The sequence below is a fragment of the Sus scrofa genome, chromosome 3 (genome assembly GCF_000003025.6).
Source record: "Sus scrofa isolate TJ Tabasco breed Duroc chromosome 3, Sscrofa11.1, whole genome shotgun sequence".
Taxonomy (NCBI): domain Eukaryota; kingdom Metazoa; phylum Chordata; class Mammalia; order Artiodactyla; family Suidae; genus Sus; species Sus scrofa.
Genome location: NC_010445.4, coordinates 63,978,961 through 64,006,391, shown reverse-complemented (window position 1 = coordinate 64,006,391; position 27,431 = coordinate 63,978,961). Strand labels below are relative to the sequence as shown.

Sequence of the window (27,431 nt, the reverse complement as noted above, 5' to 3'; positions counted from 1 at the left end):
ATCATTTCTGACACTAGCAAATATCAGCAGTCCTTAATGCTATTTTAAATTCCCTCACTAAAAATAATGTTCCATTGCTCTTTAACATAGTTATGTATTTCTGTTCTGTTTTTGCATAATGAATACTTTTATATTTTTTATTTTCCAGGCATATCGACTTGAAATTGATTTAGAATTCATAGACATCTGTCTTGAATCCTAAAGGCTATTCTCAGATATTAAAGAAATTGAAATTACTCTGGGGGAGAAGGAAACTCACTCAAACTTCCTGTGATTTACTTTTCTGGTAATAGCCCTTCCTGATGCTTGGTTAAATGGCTTGCCATTCTAATAGGGATTTGAAAAAGTCAAGCATCTTTGAGATTCTGAAGTGAAAGGAATCATAGAAATACAAGATATATTTTCATGGTCGGCATAGCTAGGATCCTCTAATGTTGAACTTGAAGTCCATTTCGTACTATTAGTCATCATTCTTCAAACCCAGTTGTATGGGATGTAAGTGGCTTAGAGTTTCTTACTTGATTAAGAACAAGGCAGAAATTAGTGTTTTCACATGCATTTGTCTAAAATTACAGGATTGATTTCTGCCTTGGTAATCGGGGCTTAATGCTTGGTGACCTATTTTGGGTCATTATTATTCTGCCTATAAAAATAGTTGATTTAGTGACTTACAAAGTGAAAAGCTGAAGAAAAAAAAAACAGTATTTTAATAGTTCAAAATCATCAAGAGAGAGTTTCTTTCCTTTTTTTTTTTTTTTCCTTTTTAGGGCTGCAAATGTGGCATATGGAAGTTCACAGGCTAGGGGTCGAATCAAAGCTGCAGCTGCTGACCTACACCACAGCCACAGCCACAGCCACAGCAACGTGGGACCCAAGCCGCATCTGCAACCTACCCAGCTCACAGCAATGCCACATTCCAACCCACTGAACGAGGCCAGGGATCGAACTTGCGTCCTCATGGATACTAGTCAGATTTGTTTCTGCTCTGCCGCAACAGGAACTCCCATCAAGAGAGTTTCTAATGAAACAACAGTAAAAAGTAAAATGATTCCTAATCAGTGGAAAAATCAGCCTCTTTAAAATGTGGCAGTTTGAGGTAAATTTATCTAGTGAAACTATCTACTAAGGAATACCAAAAAGAATTTTTAAAAGTATAATGACTCCTCAGAAGTGAATCATAATGTCAATTTCGACTGCTGGAAAACTTTCAAGAGTGAGAGAGAGGAAAATTAAATGTTATTCCTACAGAATTTATTTTATTAAAGAGAAGAGACTATATTATATCTTGTTTTTTTGGAGCTTCTTTGTAGGTGGAGAGACTTTGCAAAAATGGAAATTAACACCATTCATGACCTAGCCTTCATAATCAATAGCTATTTCGCTTTTAAAGTAACCATTTTCTTTTAAATCAGACAGTTCCTCTAATCTTAATCTCAGATGCCTCTAACCTTAAACATTCTCCTTGCGGTTTGGCATCTTTCTTTTCCCATTTCCCCTGGGAAATGGCTTGATTAGTAATTCTCTTTTTCTTGTACACTTAGTTGCTCCTTCTCCATTTGTTCGGTCCTCTCAGCCTGTAGAAAAATGTATTTGTATTCTACAACTTAAACACAAAATGAAATAAAATATTAGACTACCGTAATTACCATAGTCTCATATTCTCATATTTCACTCTCTTCTTCCTTACAGAGTTCATTAAAAAGTAGATTCTAATCTGCTTGGCCGCCAACTAGCTCTTACCACTTTCAGCCTTGTCCCCTACCCTCTACTCTCGTCCCTCTTCTGTGACACGATGTCTGAGGTCTCCAGGGACCTTTTACTCATGAATTCTTTGTGCTCTTATTTTCTTATTCTCAACTGCTTCAACTTTGGAAAGAGGGGGTTATTGTTGTATTATTTCTCACTTGCAAGATTTACACATCTTTGAGAGGTAGGGTGATCTGGTCTCAACCACACTGAGCTGAAATGGCACCATGGCATTCCACTCTATCTAAAGTTTTTTAGTTTTAGGTTGCCATTTTTCAGGGGTTTTTTTGTTTGTTTGTTTTTTCTTTTTATAGCCACACCTGTGGCATATGGAAGTTCCCTGGGCTAGGAGCTGAATCAGAGCTGCCACTGCCATGGCAACAATGGATCTGAGCCATATCTGTGACCTACAGTGCAGTTTGTGGCAATGCCAGATCCTTAACCCACTGGGCAAGGCCATAGATCGAACCTGCATCCTCTGGGACACTACATCAGGTCCTTAACCTGCTGAGCCACAGTGGGAACTCCAACTTGCCATTTTTATTTCTGCCTAATTTCTCATACCTCCTCTCTACCTTCATAGGTTTTTCATCTTTTTTTCTCCCTTTTCTCTTTGTTTTCTTTTCTTGACTTAGTTTCACTTCTCTCACTGATCTGGTGTTTAGTGGGAATGTTGGAATGTGCATAAAAGGAATGATGGGGCGTCTGTCTCCCAGGCCCATGAGGATGGCCAGGACCTGTGACCCAACAAGGTGAAGGGACCAAGGCTAACTGCAGTGGTGAGAGAATTGTCCCACCCTGGGGAGCATCTCCAGGCTCCACTGGTCATTCCAGCCATCTGCTCCTCTTAGGTACATGTATAATCTAGAATATCTAGTCCAAAGGAAGGGATGAAGCCCAGAAATCTAGGAGGCAGCAGTCATTTCAGAGCAGGACCCTGGCTCATTTCTGGGACACAGAGAAGAGGTTTCTGAATACCTGAGAGAAATAACAACCCTGGACTGGAGTTTGGGATCTGGAAGGTTGGAATATGGCTCCAGTGGAACTAGAGGGCTGTGTGGATCACACAGGTCAGAGGCCCAAATACCTGACCTCAGAGATCTATGCTGAAGGAATCTGAAGAAGTAGAGTTTTTCTCTTGACCCCCTTCTCCAAATATCACTCTTCATCTTTTTCTTTTTTGGCCATGCCTGTGGCAAGCAGAAGTTTCCTGGGCCAGGGATCAAACCTGTGCCACAGAAGTGGCAATGCAAGCTCCTTAACCCCCAGCCCACCAGGGAACTCCTTCATTTTTTTGAATAGGAAATAATTATTTTTTATTATTGTTATGAGGCCCAGATGTATATGTTCCTGGGGAGGTGCTATTCCCTCAAGGAGCCATGTACGAAATTCTGGCTGGCTCAGAGATTCTTAAAGGGTTTTATTGATTCATGGTCTCTACAACATCAGACAAGGAGGAAGGTGTCCTTGGAGAAGTACATTTTCACAGAGCATCTTGTTCAGTCCCTTCCCAGTTCTAACTCTCCCTTTTGCCATGGAAATCAACATAATTTTGTTTTGTTTTGCTTTGCTTTGTTTTATTAGAGAGGCTTAACCAGGCCTCATCTCCTTCTTTGATGTTTTATAAAGTCATTCTGACTGCAGAAATCTGGGATCCCCATATTAGGTTAAGGAAAAACCTGAGTTTTCTATGTATTTCATTGCTAAGAGTGAGCATGGAGAGAGCCCTATGAAAATACTATAAACACACTGGTAAGGAAAATGCAAGATGTAGGTCCTGTTCTAAAGAAATTAGCAAGGTAGAGGCCAAATGCATTAAAAATGAAAGCTGGTAAGAAGGATCACTGAGGTTTGGGAGAGCAATTTCAGATTTCTAATTCAGGTGCTAAAAAGATGGAACAGTCAAACAGCAATTTGCTGCCTCTCTGAGTTCATGCCAATATTTTTGAAGGCTAACATCTGCACAGCTATTATGTCTGTTATTCTTTAATGCTTTCATTAGTACTCCTTAATAATGCTCTCTGCTAAATACCTATGAATGTGTGAAGTGGTTCCCATGTAGTGGCTGTTTGAAGTAGCCTGGGACACAGGGAAGAGCTCAGAACTTGGATTCAGGTGTCTAGCTACTCCTTCAAGCTCGAGAAATACCTAAGGATTTGTGACCTTAAGTTACAGAGAGAGCATCTTTAGGCCTTGGGAAAAGGTTTAGGTACCAGATTGCTAATATAGTACATTAAGAGCTTATAGAATGCCAGGTGAGATGTAAGAATGATGGAGTAGATAGGAGTAATCCTTACTGAACAGCCTTACTTACTGCAGTGCTTAAATGCTGTGATGTGGCCCTACATACATAGCATGCGTTTAACTTTGTGTGTGTGTTGGTGTGTGTGGCAGGGACAGGGATGAGATTAGGGAGGATGAAATCAGAGAAGAATTCCTGGAGGAGGTAGTGCATGAGTAGAAAGTGACATGGTGGGTGTGAATGAGAGCGCTTCTCAAGCAGAAGGAACATCATTGCATGCAGGGGCCTGGTGGGTAGAGAGTACATAAGCTGTTTGAATCTGGAGCCCATCAAGAAATCTGGCAAGTCAGTGAGCCAGAGGAAGATACGAAGACCTGTAGGCCTTGCAGGGGGCTAGGCTTCCACTTGCAGGCATTAGGAAGTGGCAGGTGATCTAAGCATTCCTTGATCTGAAATGCATGGCTAGATTTGTGTTTATAAAGTTCCCTCCAGGGAGTTCCCGTCGTGGCGCAGCAGAAATGAATATGACTAGCATTCATGAGGATACAGGTTTGATCCCTGGCCTCATTCAGCGGGTTAGGGATCTGGCATGGCCGTGAGCTATTGTGTAAGTTACAGTTGTGGCTGGGATTCAGCATCTCTGTGGTTGCGGCGTAGGCTGGAGTCTACAGTTCTGATTTGACCCCTAGCCTGGGAACTTCCATGTGCCACGGGTGCGGCCCTAAAAAGACAAAAAAAAAAAAGAAAAGAAAAGAAAAGAAAGTTCCCTCCAGCTGCAGGGTGGAGAATGGATTAGAATAGAATAGGGCAAAGCTGCCAAGCAGTGAGGGTGATTGGGGTCAAGGTTATGAATGTCTGAGAACATTGTGGGAGCAGGAGTGGGAAGGAGTAGATGGATAGGAACCATACTGAAGGGGTAGAATCAACAGGCTTTGGGAACTGGACTTCTTACTTTCACATATCAAACAAGTTAATGTTTTGTACAGTAAGCTTTAATTATATTAAAAAACAAACATTTGTATAATTCCAGTTATACTCCCCTCCAGGGGACATCCCTTTGCGGGATGATTTGCATAATATAACTTTCTTGCATTGATTTATTTTTTTCTGGCTCTTAATTTACTTACTTACACTCCTACCAGTATGGTTATTAAATGCCTAGTAATTTGTAGATGTATATTTTGAACATTATAAATCCAAAGCCGACAGCATCTAGGGTTTTTTTCTAATTTAGTTTAAGCTATTTAGGTTGATTGGGCTTCAATTAGTGTGTGTTTACTAATGCTTATTTTACTTTTAAAAAGCAGCAACAAACTTGTGCACACAATTTTTTAAAAAGTGGGAACATTTTCCCACGTGGTAGGATGTACTATCCATAACTGGGGCTTAGTAGAGCCCAGAAATTCTCGTGGTTTCTCCCAGTGGACTGCCTTCACATCTCTCTGCCGTTTTTTTACTCGGGCAAATTAAACTCACCAAAATGTCTTTTTCATCCTTTCTCAAAGCTAGAAACAAGCAGTGGCGTTTTAGCATCCTTTATCATACACTGACATCTGGTGGCCAAACAGAACATGAGCCATCCTCCGGGGAGCTTCTGCCTACCTGTAAACACAGCACAACCTAAGCACGTACCATGGGCGCAAACTCAGGGGATAAAAACATGGACAGGGAGTAGTCTGCCTTCAGCGAACTGTTAGTCTGCTTATGACACCCTTTTGTTCACCAATGTTGTGCAATGGAGGTTGTATTAATCCCTTTATGAAAAAGCCTGCAGCCCTGGGAAGGTGCTAAAGATGGATAGAGGCAGATGAGGTTATAGGTAGGATGGAGAGTTGAGGGTGGTTCTGCTAGCTGAGTGGAGCCAGCATCTGGGACGAGGTATTCTTCTCTGCTTCCTGAGCCATACCACATTGCTTCCAGGACCCACTCATCCAGTAGCATCATTTATTGTCAAAAACTCTTACCCCGGAATATTGACAACTCCTGTATCTTCTTGCTCCCAAGAAGCTTCAGCTTTTAAAGCTGGTGTAAACCCGGCAGTATTTCCTGATAGTATCGTTTACTTTTGTGTTTTACTATAATTACTCCAGGGAAGTATCCCAAGATAATATGTCTCTTCTCCATTTCAGTTAGTGAACATGGAGCTACCAGAAGGCATTGAGCCAGTAACAGAATGAGACTTGAAATATCATTCTTGAAAACTGCATTTCACACACTCATGTATTAGCTTCCCTGATGTCTTTAATCAAAAGTATTCTATTTCCAATCTTGCTTTATTTCTTTTCACAAGGGGAAATGAAAGAATCTATATTTTCCTCAAGATAATAATTTTCTCCTTTAAGAATATTGACTGATTCCATTGGGCTGAGTTCACCTTTATTTCAAATGATTAGTACTAACTCTAACAGGGAATATTGAAAGAATTGATTATTGCTATAAACTGTCTAAATGTGTGATGGAAAATTGTTTTATCATACGTCATATTTTTATTTATTTTTTGGGGGGGCCACACCTGAGGCATGTGGGAGTTCCTGGGCCAGGGATCGAATCTGTGCCACAGCAGCACCCTGAGCCACTGAAGTGACAACGCTGGATACTTAACCTGCTGTGCCACAAGGGAACTTCCACTAGTCATATTTTAAAATTTGGAAACCAAAAGAGTCCTTTTATCTAGTAAACTTTGGTGGTGAAACGTGTAGTATATTTAAAATGTTTACCTCCCTAGTCTTTTTTCTTTCATGATTTCTTGTGTTAGAGATGCTCGTCTCTCTTTTTTTTTCTTTTTTTTTTTCTTTTTTTGTCTTTTTATGGCTGCATGCATGGCATATGGAGGTTCCCAGGCCAAGGATTGATTCGGAGCTGTAGCCTCTGGCCTACGCCACAGCCATGCCAGATCCGAGCTGCGCCTGCGACCTACACCACAGCTCATGGCAATGCCAGATCTTTAACCCACTGAGTGATGCCAGGGATGGGACCTGCGTGCGTCCTCAAGGATGCTAGTCAGATTCGTTTCCACTGAGCCAGGACGGCAACTCTTGGAGGTGCTTGTCTTTAGTTAGCCTTCTAGGATCATACCTTCCATGGTACAGTAATGAGGATGTACTCAGTATTCATGTATAAAGAGATTTAGTTTGATTCCAAAGTGGAGTAAACACATGTGCATGAGCACCTCTTGCCCCTGAGAAGCACTCCTTTGGATTTCTTTTCAACCACATTCTTTAACACACGTCCCGAAGCTTCTCCAGCAGCATATTCAGGAAACTTGACTCTAACCCGTTGAGTCCCATTGTTCATTTCTTCAAAGGTTCTCTGATACCTTATTATGTTCTTACTACATACATTCATTGAACTAAGGCTGGAGGGAAATAGTGACCCACAGATGTGCTTGTGGCTGTAAAGTTAGCAGCCTGCTGACGTGACAGAGTCCTGTGCTTTTTTCCGTGTTTATGTTGCTCATGCTGGTGGACAATGGGGCAGCCTAGCGTGCGTGTGGCAAACAAATAAGCTTGCCTGTGAATCCAGCCACAAAATTCTTCTCTCTCTGCCTGTTTCTTAATCTGTTAAATGGAATACTAATGTTGGCTCCTCAACATTGTGATCATGATTTTATGGGATGGAGATTCATAGGTGCCAAATCTATGGTAGTCTAGTTATCTTTTCCTCCTACCTCTCTTGACAGAAATATCAGCCAAGCATCTAGCCCAAGTTAGTGTTGAAGTTATTCCCTAGAAAAGCCTTAGGGATCAGTTCCTGACTGAAAAGTTGTCAATGTCACTTGACAGTAGCTGTAGATACAATTATACCATTTGCTGTCCTGTGGCTATATCCATACCTTAAAGGAAAATTGCCCCCAAAGATTTGGCTTTGGCTTTTGACAAGCCATCTTGAGCAGTAGGCAGTTCTGTATCACAGGGAAAAACCCAAGCAGAGATTAGATACCCACCTGACTGAAGGATGATTCTTTTTTAAAAAATTATTTTCCATTATGATTCATTACAGGACATTGAATATAGTTCTCTGTGTTATACAGTAAGATTTTGTGGTTTATCCATTCTATACGTAATAGTTTGCACCCGCTCACCCCAAACTCCCAGTCCATCCCTCCGTCACACTCCCTCCACTCCCTCTTCTTGTCCTCTATGTCTATGAGTCTGTTTCCGTTTCATAGATAGGATCATTTGTGTTAGAGATTCCACACAGAAGTGATATCATATGATGTTTATCTTTCTTTTTCTGACTTACTCCTCTTAATATGATTATCTGTGAGTCCACGAAGGATGAGCCTTATAGTAAGAACTCCTAAGTCTGGGGCTAACACTAAGAATGTAAGCTTCTTTATTGTGTTTATTTGGGAATTCTCATTGCTGTACTGGCTTCTGATGCAGGGAAAGCCATTGTTCGCTTTACATTAAGTATCAGATTTCTTCCAGTTTGGTGGTCTCTGAGATTCTCATAACACCTGGAAGGAGGAGGAGCAACTGACAAAAAGGGTGGGAAGAGAGGATGAAATAAGGGTGTAGGCTGGGGATCTTGTTCAACTCAGGAACTGCAATAGAGGAGTTTATCATTTTATAAACAGCATGTTATTTTTTATTTTTATTTTTTTATGGCCGCACCCACAGCATATGGAAGTTCACTGGCCAGGGATTAAATCTGAGCCACAGCTGTTGTCTATGTCTCAGCTTCAGCAACACTGGGTCCCCTCACTCACTGTGCTGGGGCAGTGATTGAAGAACCCATGTCTCCTCTTCAACCTGAGCCCCTGCAGTTGGATTCTTAACCCACTGTGCCACAGCAAGAACTCAACAACATGTTCTTTTAACAACATTGTATCTTTTCAGCACAGTTAATTAGCAAGACATGACACTTGTTTTAAAGAATGTAATAGAAAAACAGGAAAAATAAAACACTAAAAAGACAGTGATAAATCTCACATTGAATTGATGCTCAGCTTTTATTTTTTCTTTCTCTCTCTCTCTCTTTTTTTTTTTTTCCTCTTTTTGCTTTTTTTTTTAGGGCCGCACCGGTGGCATATGGAAATTCCCAGGCTAGGGGGTCAAATTGAAGTGGCACCTGCCAGCCTACACCACAGCCAGAGCAACACAGGCTATGAGCCACGTTTGTGACCTGCAACACAGTTCACGGCAATGCTGGATCCTTAATCCACTGATCGAGGTCAGGGATCGAACCCGCATCCTCATGGATACTAGTTGAGTTAGTTTTCACTGTGCCACAGTGGGAACTCCAGATGCACAGCTTTTCTATTACTCATATTCTCTTGAAAACCCAGGATTAACCACTCAGTTGTACTAATGAGTGGGGCTTCCCCATGTTCTAGACTGAGATCTGTATTTCTGAGATCAGAACATACACAAGTCACAGGACATTTCTCATACCTGGGATCATTCAGAAATCAAATATTACTAGCACTGAAAGTTACCTTGTTACAGTCTTGTCTGTATACCCCATTTTTTTTTTTTTTTTTGTCTTTTTGGTATTTCTTGGGCCGCTCCCGCGGCATATGGAGGTTCCCAGGCTAGGGGTCCAATCGGAGCTGTAGCCACCGGCCTATGCCAGAGCCACAGCAATGCAGGATCCGAGCCGCGTCTGCAACCTACACCACAGCTCACAGCAACGCCGGATCGTTAACCCACTGAGCAAGGGCAGGGACCGAACCCGCAACCTCATGGTTCCTAGTCGGATTCGTTAACCACTGTGCCATGACGGGAACTCCTGTATACCCCATTTTTTGGATGTAGAAAGTAATTTCCAGAGACAAACATTTTTTCTCAAACTCAACACAAGTAATTATTCTCATAGACAAAGCAGGAATATATACCTTTGATTTCAGCTGTCTTGACCTGGGCTTCTCAGCCCTGATGGGTGGGGTCAGATTCTTACACCTCCAGGGGAGTTCATGCTGGTAATTATTCCTGAGACCTTTGCCTCCAATGTCCTTCCCCCACAACGAGCCACAGTCACGTCCTGTTTTCCCAGATCCTCCAAGATCCACAGGAGGTCTGACTCAGATTCTTAAGGATTCTTACAGAGTCTCTGCTTTGCCCTGGGACCCGGTGCACACAAAATCCTGTGTGCGCCCTTCAAGAGTGGTGTCTCTGTTTCCTGCAGTCCTGTGGAGCTCCGGCACACAAGCCCTGCTGGCGGCCCTCAACACCAAGTACTCTGGGGGCTCCTCCTCCCAATGCCAGACCCCCAGGTGTGGGAACCTGACATGGGCTCAGAAATATGATTCCCGGGGGTGAGCCTCTGTGATATAGTTACTTTCCAGTTTGTGGGCTGACCCACCTGGTGGGTAGGGGATTCAAACTGACAGCACTAACAGCGTGACCCTAGCCAAAACCCAGACTGGGACTAAAACCCAACCTAAAGCCAGATTGGGACTTAAAGCCAAGGTTTTAAATTCGAGCTACTTACCCTGTGTCTGGACTCACCAAGGCTCAGGTTCTTTATTCCTCCATGCAGAAGGAATTCAGCGAGAGACAAAGTGATAGGCAAGAAACAGATTTATTAGGATAGGGTGCTTGTAAGAGGTGCAAGCGGGCAGGCAAGGAAGTTCTAACTGCAGATCCGGTGGGTCACAGTTTTATCATCCAAGGGGAATGGGGGTTTGAAAGGCCCGCCTCTTCCTTTCCAGGAGTAGTGGCTCCTCCTTAGTAGCCAGTAAGCCCTGTATTCAAATCACCTGAAGGGCAAATTCAAACACCTGCCTTTGATCTGAATCTGAATGCAGGCTTCATCCCATCCCCCACCCAACGACCTGAGGCAATTCCTGCACCTCCACTGGTCAAGCAAGCCTGCCTTGTTCTGATGGTTTTCTTGAACTTACAGGGGTCTCCCAGCATCCCCCACGTTTCCCTCTTTATCTATGATTCCCTATTGGGACTTCTGTAACCACCTGTGCCTACTCTAGCCCCATCAGGCTTGCTTATATTGCTATTGTTATTGATAGTGCAAAATTGTTATCACAATAATAATAATAATGTGTCTTTGGCCTCCCCATGTGCTTTAGCTCTGAGGTTTAAATCAGTATGTTTTTTTATCTCAGATTTTGGAGAATGTAAATGACCAAAATCTAAGTCACTAAGCCATCTGCCTTAGAAAGCTGCCATGTGTGGAGGTTTAATTTCTCAGGTAACTTATCTCTTAAACTCTTCCTTCCTCAAGGTCACATTCCCTTTAACTTTCAAGAGTGACTCTATTTTGCTTTTCTTTTTTTCCTTTCCTGCCTCTTTTGACCATTACATCTCCATCTCCTTGGCTTGTTCTCTTGCCCATGGACGTAAATGTGGTCTTTCTCCATCCTTGACTCTGTTGGATTCTCACTAAAGGACCTGAAGGGCTTTGCTAGTTGGGGTCCCATGTACTTCACACCTGTTTCTCAAGTCCCAGACCTGTGACCATCGGGTTATGTGAAATGTAAATTTGGGTGCGTTCTAAGCATCTAAAATATTCTCCAACTAAATCTAGTGTTTTTCCTCTGTCAAGCCTAAACTTGCTTCTTGTCAGCTCTTGTTTTATTTTTTTTAAGGCCACACCCATGGCATATGGAGGTTCTCAGGCTACTGGTTGAATCAGAGCTGTAGCCACTGGCCTACGCCACAGCCACAGCAACAATGGATCCAAGCTGCATCTTCGACCTATACCACAGCTCATGGCAATGGCAGGTCCTTAACCCACTGAGCAAGGCCAGGGAGCGAACCTGCATCCTCATGGATGCTAGCCAGGTTCATTTCCATTGAGCCATGATCGGAACTCCGGTTCTTGTTTTAGATAGAGGCGTGATCTTTTTGAATGTGGCCATTCAATACCGAGAACTGAGAGTCTTACCCACTTCCCAGTTAATTTTGAAATCCTATGAGTTCAGTTCCTTTTACAACTCTTGACTTGGTCCTCTCACCTTCATGTTTATGACCACATTTTTTTCAGGCCCATACTTTGGCCTGAATCATTCAAATAACTTCCTCACTGGTTGCTCTGGTCCCCAGCATCTTCCTCTTACATTCCATCATCTCTGCAAGTCTTGCTTTTCCAAAATGCAAATCAAGTGTTACATTTTATTTGCCAGTGACATTCCATCTTTAATAAACTTTAAAGTTCTCAGCACAGCATCAGATCATTTCAGTAGGGCCCTGACTACTCCTTTTGTGTCATAGCCTCCTTTCCCTCACCTTCCATGCTATGTTCTGTCATAATTAACTATTTATTATTCTTCAGATGGACCATTGCTCTTTCATTCACATGTTCCCTCTCGTAATATTTCCTCTCTCTGATCTTCCTTCCCTTTTTTGACCTAATAAATTTATACTCATTCCTACCAATGTGCCTTATATTTTTGAAACTGTCCATCAGTCTCCTAATAACTAAATCACTATTCCTTCTCTATTACTATCATACTTTGTGCATTTTAGTATTAAATATGTTACTCTGTTACCAGTTCTGTCTCTCCAGATGTGAGCACCAGAAGGACAGAGACCAGATCTCATTCATGCTCTCATCCTCACAGTTAGCATAAATGTTTGCTGAGTGGATATAGAAATGAATATGCTCCCTATTTTAATCTTAGTGGCTCTAGTTTATAGGCCCATAATTTCTTCTCAGCCTTCTGGACTATTGCAAATATGCCACATCAACTTCTCTTCTATAGATGTGACATGCCTTCATAAACATTCCATTATGTTCCAAGGCGTATCCATTGTCTTCTTCTTTGGGTTAACCCTTTTCAGGTGTCTGTGTTTACATATTATGCAAAGACTCTCTCTGATTTACATTGTCATCATTGTCATCAGTATATATTATATATCTAATCTATCTACACATATATAATCTATCTATCGATCTACCTATGTCAAAATCAAGAGTTCAGAGGATAACATGACATCCTCATTAAGCACAAAGAATATTTCTCAAACCCTGCTAGGTTTCTTAAAAAGCAGTTAACATATTGCACATTATTCCTGTGAGACACAAACTCTTTCCCATCTTAATTTGCCTGCTTAAAAATAGACAGAGAAAGATAGATGAGTTTACACTCAAGGTGGATGCATTTCCCTTGTGGCCATTGAACCAATTTCCTTTTCATATTTGCAGAATATTGATACAATTATTCTTTTATCAGACATGAAATTTGAGTGTATAACCAGTTTGTGGAAATCACCTAGTAATTTATTAGGTTGATAACAGCAATTAAGTCATAATTGCTTCTGAGAAATATAAATTGACTTTCTGTTTTAAATGGATAATTTAACACTCTAAATCACAGACATAGAGTGTAACTAATTTGGGGGATAAGAAGTTTCTTTCTCCTATTATTAAACTTAGGCAAATGTAAACCACTGATGATCCAAGAACTAATTGTTCAATCAAGTACCTTGATTTTTTTTCTCTGGTTGCTTACCTGTTTTTTGTTTGTTTGTTTTTTGCTATTTAAGGATGTAATTAAGGAGAGGATTTTAGAAACGTAACATGTTGGTAGGCCCGTGGTTTTTTTCAACTATTTAAAAGCATCATTCTTAACTTGTGAACCATATACCACAGATCACAGACCTCATTTGGCCCATGAGTCATTGTTTACTGACCCTGGTTAGTCAAACCTTCATCTGAGACTTTAAAATGTTTGTTGAATATTTGTTTCTGTGACACACAGCTGCTTTCCATAATACCCTCCTATTTATATAATATTTCTCTATGCTTATACACACATGTTGTGAATGCCTGTTGGTTTAGTTTTGCATGGTATGGAAACTTAAAATATTTCCCTTTTTGGATGGATCAGAATCAAGGATTTTACAGTAGTGTTTTGCCAACAGAAAGATCTGGCAGCCTTCGCTAGTCTGCCTCACACTGAAAGCCAAACTAACATTCACTGTCATGAAAGGGGATATGCCCCCACCCCAATAATTCTGGACCTTAAGCTGACTGAGCCACATCAAATACCACTGTAGACAAAATATGCCTCCCTAACTGAAGGGCCACCCACATGCAGATACTAAATTCACTGGGTGACTGCTGCATTCCAGAAGCCTTTTGATAAAAGTTGGAAAAAGGACATATTTGTTCATGAACCCTCAGTCTGTTAACCTGCAAATATTTATCAACTACTTATGTGCGAAGCACTCAGCTGAGTGCAGTAGAAGATACCAACCATAAGAAAAGCACCTTAATGGGTGATCTCTTCCCAATCCTCTGTCTTTTTCTCGTACACACACCCCACTGTCAATGAATGATAATGTCAGATAAGAGCCAAATGGGTAAGCTGCATGGTAATTGATGGGGAGTTCAATGATGGTACTTAAGGGAGGGAGCCTTGGACACAGAGAGTTGAAGATAGCCTGCCCTGCATAGGGTCAACACCAGCTTTAGAAAAGCGGCAGGGGGAGTTCTTGTCCTGGCTTAACCGTAATGAACCTGACTGGTATCCATGAGGACGAGGGTTGATCCCTTGCCTTGCTCAATGGCTTAGGGATCTGACATTGCCGTGAGCTGTGGTGTAGGTCTCAGACACTGCTCAGATCCTGTGTTGCTGTGGCTGTGGTGTAGCCTGTCAGCTGTAGTTCTGATTCGACCCCTAGCCTGGGAACTTCCATATGCCACAGGTGTGGCTCTAAAAAGCAAAACAAAACAAAAAAAGGAAGGAAGGAAGGGAAGGAAATAAAGAAAGAGAAAAAAGAAAGAAGGAAGGAAGGAAGGAAGGAAAGAAAGAGAGAAAGAAAGAAAGAAAGAAAGAAAGAAAGAAAGAAAGAAAGAAAGAAAGAAATTAAGAAAGAAAGAAAGAAAGAAAGAAAAGCAGCAGGATGGAAGGTGCTGAAATATGCAAGAGAGGTGGATCGATAACACAGTACACATGAAGCATTCTGGGTGGATGAGGTAGTCAGAGACCATTTTGCCTCAAACCAAAGGTTCTTGGGGAGAATCCCAGGGAACAACATTTGAGAGGCAGATACTGATGTCAGATTGTGGAGAATCTTGAAGGCCAGGGATCTTAAGCTTGAAATGAATGGATGTGAGCTTGATTTCCTGAGGATGTACTTGCTGGAAATGACATCCCAATCCTGAAGACTGGGTGCAAAATGCAACCCACTGCTTAGTTCCAAAGGGGATTTTGACATATCTTAGAATAGGAAGGATAGGAATAGAATGGGTGAACCACCAGGTAAGATAAGCTACGTCTCTAAGTTGTCATGTAGTTGGTGATTATAGATGTTGGTGAGCCATTGAAGGTTTGGGGCCAGCAAGGGCAGTATGATTAAGCAAAATTTTAACAATGGTCTGTTAGGGAAAAATAAGTTGTCCAAGAAAGGAGGCCTTGATGATAGAGGGAGAAAGAGGGAGGTGATAATGCCTGAATCAGGGATGGAGAATGGAATAACAATGGAAATATAAAATATTACACTACAAAGAGCTGTTTTAAATGACTTCATTGTTAAAATGTACTATTCTATGTGCCATATAGTAGTCTAAGCTCTTTACATATATTATTTAATTTGGTCATCAACCTTATAGCATAGATACTGCTTTTATTCCTGTTTTTCAAGTAAAGAAACTAAGGCATGCATCATTTAAGCGACCTGTGCAGCTAGAAGTAATTAGAGCCGGGATTCTAAGCCATGCTGTCCAACTCTGTACCATCTTACACCTGGTCATTGATTACAGGGTTGCTTAATCTTTCAACATGAGAGAGAGAATGAGGTTTCAATCATAGGGGCTTTACAATCAGAAAGACTCAAGATTTTTACTGTGTGGTCTTGAGCAAGACACTCGCTCTCTGTGAGCAATAGTTCCTGTATTTATCAAATGAGGATTGCTCATTGGTTCTAATTTCTCATTAGTGCTCCAGGAGAATGAAGCGAGACTATGGGTTCCTGTTTCCTTCTGGCTTGTTTTTCTTCCATAGAAACGAGGGTGTTAGGCTTTGGAGGGAGATAAAGTGTTCACATGTTATACCTGGGGTAATGAATGGATTTTCAGCTGGCAGTGATGGGTGTATAAGGATAGAGAAGGGCCTGGGTCTCGAGGAGTTAAGACTGGACGTGGAGTTTGTGTTCTTGTTCACAAACAGGTGATGGCTAAGGCCTGGGGTTGTAGAGCCCAGGCTAGGGGTCTAATCGGAGCTGTAGCCACCGGCCTACGCCAGAGCCACAGCAACGTGGGATCCGAGCCACGTCTGCGACCTACACCACAGCTCACGACAAAGCCAGATCATCAACCCACTGAGCAAGGCCAGGGATCGAACCCGCAACCTCATGGTTCCTAGTCAGATTCGTTAACCACTGCGCCAAGACGGGAACTCCGAGGGAACTTCTGAAAACAAGGAGTGGGGCCTCAGATATTCCAGCTCCTCGTCTAAATCAAGGAAGAAGAACTGGGGAAGGAATGAGGGAAGAAGCTGTCAGAGAGGTAGTAGGAGATCCACAGTAAAGCAGGGTCTCCTGAAGTGCAGGTGAGGCTTAATTTAAGGAGTGGACTGTAAATGATGCTATGGACCACACTGAGGTCAAGGAGGATGAAGACTAGGTCTAAAAGATGGTCAACAATGTAGGAGCTATAAGGAGAATGAAGTGATGATATAGTTGTGTTATCAGCCAAAGAGTAAAATCAGTTTTCTTTCTTTGACCCTCTGAAGACTCAGTTGGATTAAATGCAGTTTGGACACATGCTTCCTAATCTATCCAAAATGTAAAGCTAAGGATGATTTTACCCTGCTTTCCTGTGACTGGTTGTTAACGAGTGTTCTTGTGAGAGCTTGCAACTGTGCCCATGAAATGCCCACAGCCATTCAACAGCACACACAGATGATGGAATAAGAGAAAATGAAACCAACCTCTACTAGAGCAAAATATCCAGTAGGAGGAATCCACAGCTGGACTTCCTCACCCGATATTTTCATCCATTATCCTTGGTAAATAAGTAACTCTGTCTTCCTAAGTATCAGATTCTCTTCTCAAATGAAATTAATGTGGCCTTACACAGATTTCTCTTTTTTTAAAAAATTAACTATCTAATAATAAGAAGTGTTGCATAATTATCAAGTCATTATCTTTGTCATTTATTTCCAATTAAACTGAACTGTTTAATTACAGATAATATCTTCAGTGTATTATAAATGGTGTAATTAGTTTATCTTTAAGTATATGTCCAAGAAGAAAGTGTAAGAAAGCAATAAGATACTATCCAATTTTTTAAGTGAAGGCAAATCCAAAATGATAGAATTTCTTGGTAGCCGGATAGAAAAATCGATGATTAAAACTCAGTATCTTTCGTATTTTCCGTTTCAAATGTTACCCCAGTGAGGCCATGAAAAACTTTTTATGTACCAACAGAAAGAGTCACTGGGAGAGAGTTTGGCACAGAATGAAAAGATGGAAATGTATCTGTGTTGATTATTGCTACACTACAGGCAGAATAGTATTTAAAACCCAACAAATAACACGGTTTTGATTTAGACACCTCAGTTGATTTATTAAAATGGTCTTGATTTATGCTTTGATCCCAGACTTCAGTCTTTTAAAAAAGTTTTTAAAGCATTCAGAGCCAGAATTATGACCATGCTTCATTGTAGGTAGATGTCTTTCCTTCTTAATTTCCAGGGCTATAAAATTCGTCCCCTGTCCCATCTATAGGCATTTTAATGGGAAACTGGGACAGGCTTCATCAGGGGTTACTAGTTGATTTTTTTTTTAATTGTTTCTTTTAATGGCTGCACCTGTGGCATATGGAAGTTCCCAGGCTAGGGGACACCACAGCTATGGCAACATGGTGTCTGAGCCCCATCTGTGACCTGCACTGTAGCTTGCAGCAACACCAGATCCTTAATCCAGTGCGTGAGGCCAGGGATTAAACTCGCATCCTCATGGAGAAACATCAGGTCCTTAACCTGCTGAGGCACAGTGGGAACTCCACAAGTCAAATATTTTAAACTGGATAATAGACATTTAAAAAAAAATAACACTGCAGTGAATAGCTAATCAATAGATTCTGCCGGGACTTGTTGATTTGTTTGTTTAGAATTGTATCAGTGCAGCAAAACAATAACAATAAATAAAATTAAAAATACCTTTACAAATGTTGATCGCAAAGGCCTATCTGTGACCTCTGTGACCTAGACCATGTCAACAAGGCCAAGGCAGCATGAAGCTCTAAGCTAAACCAAAGCTAGCCTGTCTCTGGGCAGTTTCAGTCATTTTCACAGGCTACCCAGGCTAGGGCAACATGCCTGCTGGACCACATGGCTTTATACTCCTTCACGCAGCAAGAAACAGAAGGACTTCTGAACTCTGCGCGTGGGGACAAAAGGAAAGAAGCAAGGGCTGTGTTATCTGTGAAACATAAAACCTACCCAGTTTTACCCAAAGGCAAGACAAAGGACACAATTTAAATACACAGTGGTAAACAGGAGGAAGGGGTGATGACAAAGTTGCAGAAGAGGAGTTCCCGTCATGATGCAGTGGAGACGAATCTGACTAGGAACCATGAGGTTGCAGGTTTGATCCCTGGCCTCGCTCAGTGGGTTAAGGATCTGGCATTGCCATGAGCTGTGGTGTAGGTCACAGACGCAGCTCAGATCTGGCATTGCTGTGGCTGTGGTGTAGGCTGTTAGCTGTAGTTCTGATTCGACCCCTAGCCTGGGAACCTCCATATGCCACAGATGCGGCCCTAAAAAAGACAAAAGACAATAAAATAAAATAAAATAAAATAAAATAAAATAAAATAAAATAAAATAAAATAAAATAAAAATACAGAGTTGCAGAAGAAAGGAAATACAGACATGTACCTCCTTGTTATCTATTACAGGGAAAAGCTCAGAATAATTAAAGGAGAAATATTCCCTCATGGAAATATACATGGTCATTTAGGTTTTCTGATTTTCATTGTTTTAATTACTGCATATCAGAATGACATGTTCCTTGAGAGGAAAGAATTTGACTCATGTTACCTTCCTCTTTCAGAATTCTTTTGACATCTTTAAAAAAATGAAAGCTAATGGCTGCATAAGGGCTAGTTGACGAGTTCTTTCTTCTGCTTGTTTGATTTGAAACAGTTCAGACAGCAGGTGGTAAGGGTCTGGTGTTTATGAGGTAAAATAGCACAATTTATTATTTTTCTTAGTTGCTACTTTGAACTATGAATGCAGTGAAAATCCTGGATGCATTTATCTTATAGTGTTGTCACAAACAACAAAGAAAACCACAGGACTTATACTACTGGCATTTGCTTTTTCCGTGTTTGTAAGATTAGATTTAGGAAAACAATTGATTAAGCTGGTCCATGCTTTGTATTATCAAATTGTTTTCTTTGTTGTTTTTCCTGGCATTTTGAAAATTCTATATACATTTGAGATGATTAAGTAGTTCTCTAAAGAGTTTAATTAACACTGAAAGCCAGAGGATCTAAAGATAATAAATAAGATTTTCTCCCAGCCTTTAACAAGCAGTTTCTTGGCTACTAAAGAAAAACTTCTTCACCTTCCTCAGCTGTGCATTAAAAATCTTGGGAACTTAATCTGTGGGTATAAAACAACTGCATTAGTGTTATGTGTATATTATAGCCTTTCTACTGACATAGCTCTAGTTAAATGTATTACCTTTACACTCCAGATCTTACCAGGTACACCAGTCTTGCTGTTACTGCTTTGAGTGTCATTAGATACAAATTAAGCTTTAATATGGTTAATTTGTAGCTTGAGGAAGACTAAGAAATATTCATGTTTTTCTTGGTAGAAAAATTGTAGGAGTTCCTGGTGGCCTATTGGTTCGAGGATTCAGCATTGTCTCTGCTATGGAGTAGGTTTGATCTCTGGCCTGGGAACTTCTGCATGCCACAGATGCAGACAAAAAAAAAAGAAAAAAGAAAAAGAAAAATTATAATACCTACTGACTGGTTTGAGACAGATCACAAATTAAAAGCAGGATAAAGGACCATTTTAAGAGCTTGATCCCTGATCATTGTTCACTGTTTTCCATACCTCCTTAAAGTAGGAAGAGTGACATATTACTGCTTCTCTAGTGTCTGAGGTGGAGAGATGACTGCTCTGTGGACTCTGGTGACCAGCATGATACATGCAAAAAAGATACCTGAAGGAAATAATGCATTTTAGTGGCTGGATCAACAATTCATCTCTCTTGGGCACATGTCATGTATCTAGTTGACATCTAGGTATGTTTTTCTGTGTATTGTTGTTATAAATTTGCCCTTCTGATTGGATGGCTCTTATACATATGAAGGCAATTGATTTTGCATATTATTACAAGTGCTTTCATGAAATTTTTTTTTAATTGGCCATACATTTTTGGTTGCTTCTCATTTGCTCTAAGTTTGCACATCTGTGATCAGAAATACGGCGTTTTATCTTCTCCTTTCTAATTTTAATACCATTTCGTTCTTTCTCGTTTCTAGAACCTTCAGGAAAATGTTAAATACTTTTTATGAATTTGAAAATATCTTTAGTTCATCTCAACGTTACTCCGAGTGCTTCTGTTACTTCCCATTGAGCCTGATGTGGCTTTTGGGTTGAAATATTTGTAGATAAATAAGTACAGTAGACACAGATACACACATATAGGCACACAATTTATCACTGATAACTTCCTAGCTTCCAATTTCAGTGGACATTTTTGGCCTTGCTCTTATGTGGCCTCTTTGTAGAATTCCCTACTGTTCGCCCATCTCAGTACTGTCTCCTGGGTCTGGCTGGATCTCTCTGACCATTAGTTACTATGTCGTTGTGGACTCTTTTCTCTTTTACACAGTGAGGGTTTCCCAGGGTGTTTTGGACTCATTCTCAATCTGCTTTTCTCATTCTGGCTCTTCTCCTTGGGTGACCACATCCATTCTCACAGCTCCCACTCCTGCTTTTATTCTGATGATCCTCACTCTTCAGAGCTGGTCCATTTGTATACACTTACGATCAACTCTCCACCACACTGTCCCACCTAAATGAGTCATAGACACTCGAAACCTGCTCTTCTTTATCTGCGATTCTATCACAATTGTTCAAGGTCAGCAAATGTTTTCCTAAAGAGCCAGTAGTAAAGATGCCAAGCTTAGTGGCCCACACAGTTTCTGTCTTAAATTTTAAACTCTAAACTCTACCACTGCAGTGTGATAATAGCCATAGACAGTATGTAAAGGAAGGGGGATGACTGCATTCTAATAAAACTTTATATATAAAATGGGAGGATGACACCCAGGCTCGAACTACCTGATGTCTGCATTTTGATATTACCCATGCCAGAAATTTGGGTTTTATCTTTGACTCCTCCTTCTTCATTCTCTCGGCCTCTATCTTTCCAAATTTTGCAGATTCGTGTTCTCAGTGTGTCTCAATACATGCCCTTTATCTTTTTTGTACAAACACAGTCATGTTCTCAGCCCATCTTTCTTCTGGGTTCTGAAGCCTTGGTGATTGCTCCTCTCCCTTCTCCTGCTCCTGCCAAAGCTGCCTTCCCTCACTGCTAGGGAAAACCTTCTAGCACCAAACAGGATCATGCTACTCCTTTGTATTAAACTCTTGACGACTCTTCATTGTCTGAAAGCATGCTCACAGAGTGAAAGCATCTGAATATGACACCACAGGCTTTTCAGGACCTGGAAGTTGTTCTCCTCACCAACTTGGTCTCCTATTCCTTTCTTTTCTTTTCTTTGGTCATGTCCTTGGAGAAGCAAATGCCAAGATATAGATGATATTAGATGTATAGAGAAGAATTGCCTGCAAAGGATAAAGTGGAAGAGAACCAGCAGAAATAGGGCAAGAGAGCTTGTTGACTGAAGTGCAGGTCAAACACCTGTGCAAAAAGAACATGGGAGAGAAGACAGTGTAGGAAGAGCCTCAGCGCAGTTCTGAGCAGGGCTCAGCCGGGCCAGTGGGGAGGCCAGAACAGGAGCCGAGGTTGCCTGTTGGAGATGTCCCCATAGGCAGGAGTGGCTCAGTGGTGGGCAGGGGCTGCCTGGGCTAGAAGGTGGCTCCTTGTGAAACTGATGAATCTTCTGTTGTAGCAGATGGAGATGATCAGTTAACTGTGCTCATGCAGAGGTTTCTCTTCAAGGAGGGTCTCTTGGGGCCCCTTCATGACACCGTACCTGAGACTTCACACTCTAGACTAGGGCTTCAGCAAACCTCTTGTGGTACTCTTCCTGCGGTGATATCTTGCACCTCCATGCATTCGGTCACACTTCATATTCTGTCTGCATTGCTTCTTCTTGCCTCTGACTTTGCTTGGTGAATGGCCTTTTACTCTTGAAGGTTCACCTGAGGAATAACCTCCTCCAGAAAGATCTCTGTAACTACCTTTCTCCTCCCAACTGTGCAGATTCCCATCAATCAGTCATTTTTTTAAGATTGTCGGTATATTTTCCAAATTACAGTTGCTTATGCAGGTTTTTGTTTTTATTTTTGACTAGACAGTGAACCTTTTGAAATAAGGATCCCCCAGTCTGTGCCCTCAGACACCCACAGTTGCTGGCACCCGTTTGTTGAATGAATGGTGATAATTTCAGTTATCCATTGGAAGGGCAAGTTGACCCAGATGACATAAAAGACAGTATGATAGATGATCCTTATGCCATTATATTTGGTTTCGGAGAATTTCATGGTTTTTTTTTTTTTAAACAATAAGAAACATTTTTATAATTATGATTTATTAGGCTCATTTCATCTGAATATGGGCAGTCTGATACCTTGGAAGAAACACTGGGCTTGAAGTCAGAGCCCTGTGTTCAGATGTGGGGGTCCTTGTTTCCTAGCTGAACGACCTTGGGGAAAGATCTCTGGCATCATCTTCCTCTTCAGTAAGATGAGGATGAAGATAGAGATGTCATGGACACATCATTGTGGACCTATCAAACCGTTTGTGATGCATTCAACTTCTTGCTTTGACAGAGGTCTCCCTGCTGCCTCCTGTGGTATCAGAGCTTGTACCAAGTATAACTCAGTGTCCCAGGATAGTACTGAAATTTTACTCGTTGTAGAGAGAATGGATGATATGTGGGATTTAGAAGCAGTGCTCTTCTAACAGTTATATGGGGTGAGTACAGGAAAATGAATTATTCTGGGAAGTAGTTCTGAGCTATATGGTCCCCTGAATTATTTCAAGTTAAAATTTTTATAGAGTTCAACATTGGAAAAAAATGGGAGATCAATTATGTAGGACTAGAGAGACCATTATCGTGCTAACTCGATGGCAGGAAAGGATCTTAGCCTCCTTTGCTTGGGGGTGAATTATTGTGGCTGTTCTCTTTATGGCCATGCTTTCCAATTGCCGCTCTATAAGCTGTAAGAATGAAAACAATAATTTTTAAAGTAAAGATATTAATAGCAATAAGATAAGTAAAAACACAAAACCCAAAATAATTATGTAGGTCAAATAGGGGACTGAAAATAGGCAAGATTAAAAAGAAATTAAAGTAAGCCTTATTTTTAAAAAATAAGAAAAAGATAAAGAAGTGTAGTCCCAAGATTTTAAAATGAACTAATATTATAAGATGAGCTAAAAGATCAAAAGGATAAAAGGATTAAATGAGCTTTAAGAATGCAAACAAGATATTTAAAATGTAAAATCTCAGTGGACTAAAATAAGTTTGTACAATTGGAAACAGCCTAAAATCTCACAGGAGCACACCTTTGTCATAAAGAGAGAGGCAGGAAGCCTTGGCTTTGCCTTTTCTTTGTTTGGTGCTTGCATATTATCCATGAAATATTCCCCCTCTGACAGTGAAGAGGAGTTTTGAGCCTGGACGCTGCTGCTGCACCCCTTCTGGCCAGTAGAGGGCAGTCATACAGAGAGGGGAGGCTGAGTTAACGCTGGGAAATGAAATCTGTTTGCTGATGTGAAATGACCCAGGAGCATGCTGGCAAAGAGAACCGGCCGCAGTGTTTCTTTTTTAAAGTCACTCCCAAATAATGCAGAAGCAATACTCCTCCTCCACTCCATTTTGGCTTTCATTCTCTGCATTTCTTGCTCAGGATTCAGCTGCAGGAATTTGTTTTTTCCAATCACTTTAGCAATTGTCGTTAGCCTTTTCCTCTAGTCCTTGGCTTCCTTGGGTTCTTTTTTTTTCTTACTGTGTTCTGATCTTCTATAGCCTGTCTGAAATCTCTCCAGTCTTCTGAAAACACACACACGCTCCCACTTGTGCACTGCCCTTTACCTTTATTATGCCTTTTTTCTCTCCCAAGAGACTTCTCCCTTTTACCCTTTCACACCCATCACTGAAGGGTTGCCCACCTCCACCATGGATATAGAGTGGAATTTTGTAAATGTATTGTTTCTCTTCCAGGGAGATTTTTAAAAGCTTTTCCCCTGTGATCTATAAATAATGAATAATTCCATTAGAAATGTGATGAATAGTGTAACTTTGATGCGAAGTTTTTCAAGCTCAGTGTTTCCATGCATTTACTTTCATGACAGCCCCAGGGCATGGCAGGTGGGAGGCTTACTCTGCCTACACTGCAAATTCTCCTTTGCCACATTTCCCAAAGTGTGTTCCTTAGGTTCTCATACATAACGCATGCATTTTAAAGGGGATGCCCGCCCCCTCCCCCATGCTCAAATAAGTTTGAGGAAAGCTGCAGCAAACTGGCTCCTTTAATGCAAAAACTCTCCAAAGCATTTCATATGCTAATGTACCCTGGGCCATGCAGTATTTCCAAAACATATTTGGTCAGGGAAAATTATCTTTTCATCAAAACATTATATCTCTAAGTTCACTGTTCCATGGAAAATAATTTAGGAAATAATGTTACAATGACAATAGCACATTTTCCTTGTTCTGCAGAGAGACTGTTTTACAGTTGCCCTTATTGAAGAGTTGGAATTTACCTCAGTATATTTCCATCATACTGGCATTTCTGTATATTTTATTCCAAAAGCATGGGAAAAATCTTTCCTAGAGCCGATATACGACTCTGAAGAGTCTCCTGAAAGCTCAAAGCAGAACAAACACATTTCATGGTTTTATGTTCATATAGGTTTTTGTAAAAGGGTTCTTTGAAAATCAGTCATCTTTATAAAGGAAAATAGTCTAATTATATTTTGATCAGGTATTTAATTAGAGTATCAAGACTTAATGCATGTTATATAGTTTAAAAATTATTATTATTATTATTTTTTTGTCTTTTTGCCATTTCTTGGGCCACTCCCGAGGCATATGGAGGTTCCCAGGCTGGGGGTCTAATCAGAGCTGTAGCCACCGGCCTACAACAGAGCCACAGCAACGTGGAATCTGAGCCACGTCTGCGACCTACACCACAGCTCACGACAACGCCGGATCGTTAACCCACTGAGCAAGGGCGGGGATCGAACCCACAACCTCATGGTTCCTAGTCGGATTCGTTAACCACTGCGCCATGACGGGAACTCCTAAAAATTATTTTAAATGCATCCTCTGAAAAGCAGTAGAAAGGAAGACAGAGGAAGAGCAAGAGAGAATTCATATGGATCCCAGTGGGAAGAGTCATTGCAGAGGCAGCTCCAGTATAGATGGCAGGCAGAGCAGGACCCCGGTGCCCCCCTCTCAACCTTCCTTTGGGAATCTCACCCATATGAACCCTGCAAAGGCATCCACAGTAAAAGGCCTCCACGTGATTTTTGGACACTCTTTGGAGGGCTACTCGGGCCCAAGGGATAGGATCTAAGTACACTGAGTTAAATAAAAATTATCCTTTGTCTAAGACCTAAGAAGGTACAAATGTGAAGGTAGTCTTTATGCAAAAACCTGCCCCAGAATAGCTTACCCCTGTTTGCAGGACCTCAGACATTTGCCCTTTAACCTGAAGTGAGAGCTTTGACCAATGAATAATTCCCTGGGAAATCCAAGATCCCATGGACCTCAGACCTGGTCTGTGTTTAGTGGGTGCTTCTTTCTTTCAAAGTCACCACCTGCTTCATTCATTACTCAGGTCTCCTCTTTTTTGTGCCAAAAGTATCTCTCTGCTATGGAGAGTTGCCTCTTAACAGGAATCTGAGGATCAGAGCCAATGATGCTTTGAGCACGGGTTTCAGCAGATACCTTAGGAAGCTTTGGAGAGTTAAGGCAAACTTTCTCAGAGCGTATACTCAGATCTATTTTATAATAACTAAGCAGTTATTTTATATCCTGTTAGAAAAAAAAATCATACAAAGTGTCTTATGCTTTTCAGCCTCTTTTTAACACTAAGCCCACTAGTAGGCACGAAGTACTCGTAGGTACTCAGTAGGTGGCAAGTGGGCAATTGTATAACTACCTACTCTCATTTGCTTTCTGTATTATATTTGCGGACATGGGAAATTGTCTTTCTAAAAATGGACATGTAAATGATGAACATCACATATATCTATATGACATATATGTATATGATGAACATCAAAAGAAAGGGCAGTGGAATGGCACCCACCGAAAGGATCCTACGGTCAGAAGATCACTTACGCCATCACCACCATGCTGGTCCTTGAACCTCTGAGTGTGTCCCTCTAGGACACATGAACAAACTGTTTCCTGCAGTAAGTCATTCCCCCTTGATTAACATCGTTGGAACAATCTCTTTTGTTTGCAACAGAAAAGGGTTCGCCCATGGAAACCAACCATTGGGCCAAGTCACCGTTGCCTCTCTGTTTCCTGCAATTAGTTACCACACACTTCATCAGTCTTTCCACTCCCTTGACTTGCTAGAAATGCTGTTCTCAAGGTTCTTCTTCTTCTTTCCCTCTAATTACATTTTTGATCTTTTTTGATTCTCATCCTTCTGTAAATCCTTGGAAATTTGGATCAACTGGGCCTTCTTTGGCCTGCTCTTCTTGTTCTCTTTGCTTTGCGAGGATACCATTCAGGACCTTGTGTCCACATGGCCCTGATGACTCCTGGATTCTTATACAGGCTGAGATATCTGTTGAATTCTGAATGCATATTTTCTGTCCACCTCTGGACATTTCCGCCTACATGGTTCCAGGGTCCTCAGCTTCACAGGGGAAAAACTGTGAAGAACTTAAATTCTCTGTAATACCTTCCTTTTAGGATATGTTTCTATTTTTTCCCTATATAAGCGCCTTCAGAAAATATCAGTGCCTTTATCAGGATACTGTCAAGTAATTAGGACAAACACACACACACATACATGGGCACATATTTTGAACCCTTTTCTAGAATGCTAGTTTTTATACAAAATATACTAGTTGTGGAGTTCCCTGGTGGCTCAGTGGGTTATGGATCTGGCCTTGTCCCTGCTGTGGTGCAGATTTGATCCCTGGCCAGAGAACTTCCACATGCCTGTGGTTGTGGCCAAAAACAAAACAAAAAATAAAACTCCTATTAGTTGCTAGCAGTAGTCATTTATACCGTGTATGCCTGCTGGGTGCTCGTTGCTCAAGTTTCAGAAGCATCCTGCTGTGGAACTCTTTCTCATGAGGGGAGAGGCAGTGTATACACTCCTCACCACTAATGCATCCTAAAAGTGTTG

The 27,431-nt window shown here is 41.1% G+C and overlaps 1 protein-coding gene across 5 annotated transcripts in view; it reads left to right on the top strand.

Annotated features, from left to right (window-relative positions):
- Positions 1–27,431, top strand: part of CTNNA2 (catenin alpha 2) — a 1,212,918-nt gene that overhangs the window by 411,599 nt on the left and 773,888 nt on the right. The window lies entirely within an intron of this gene.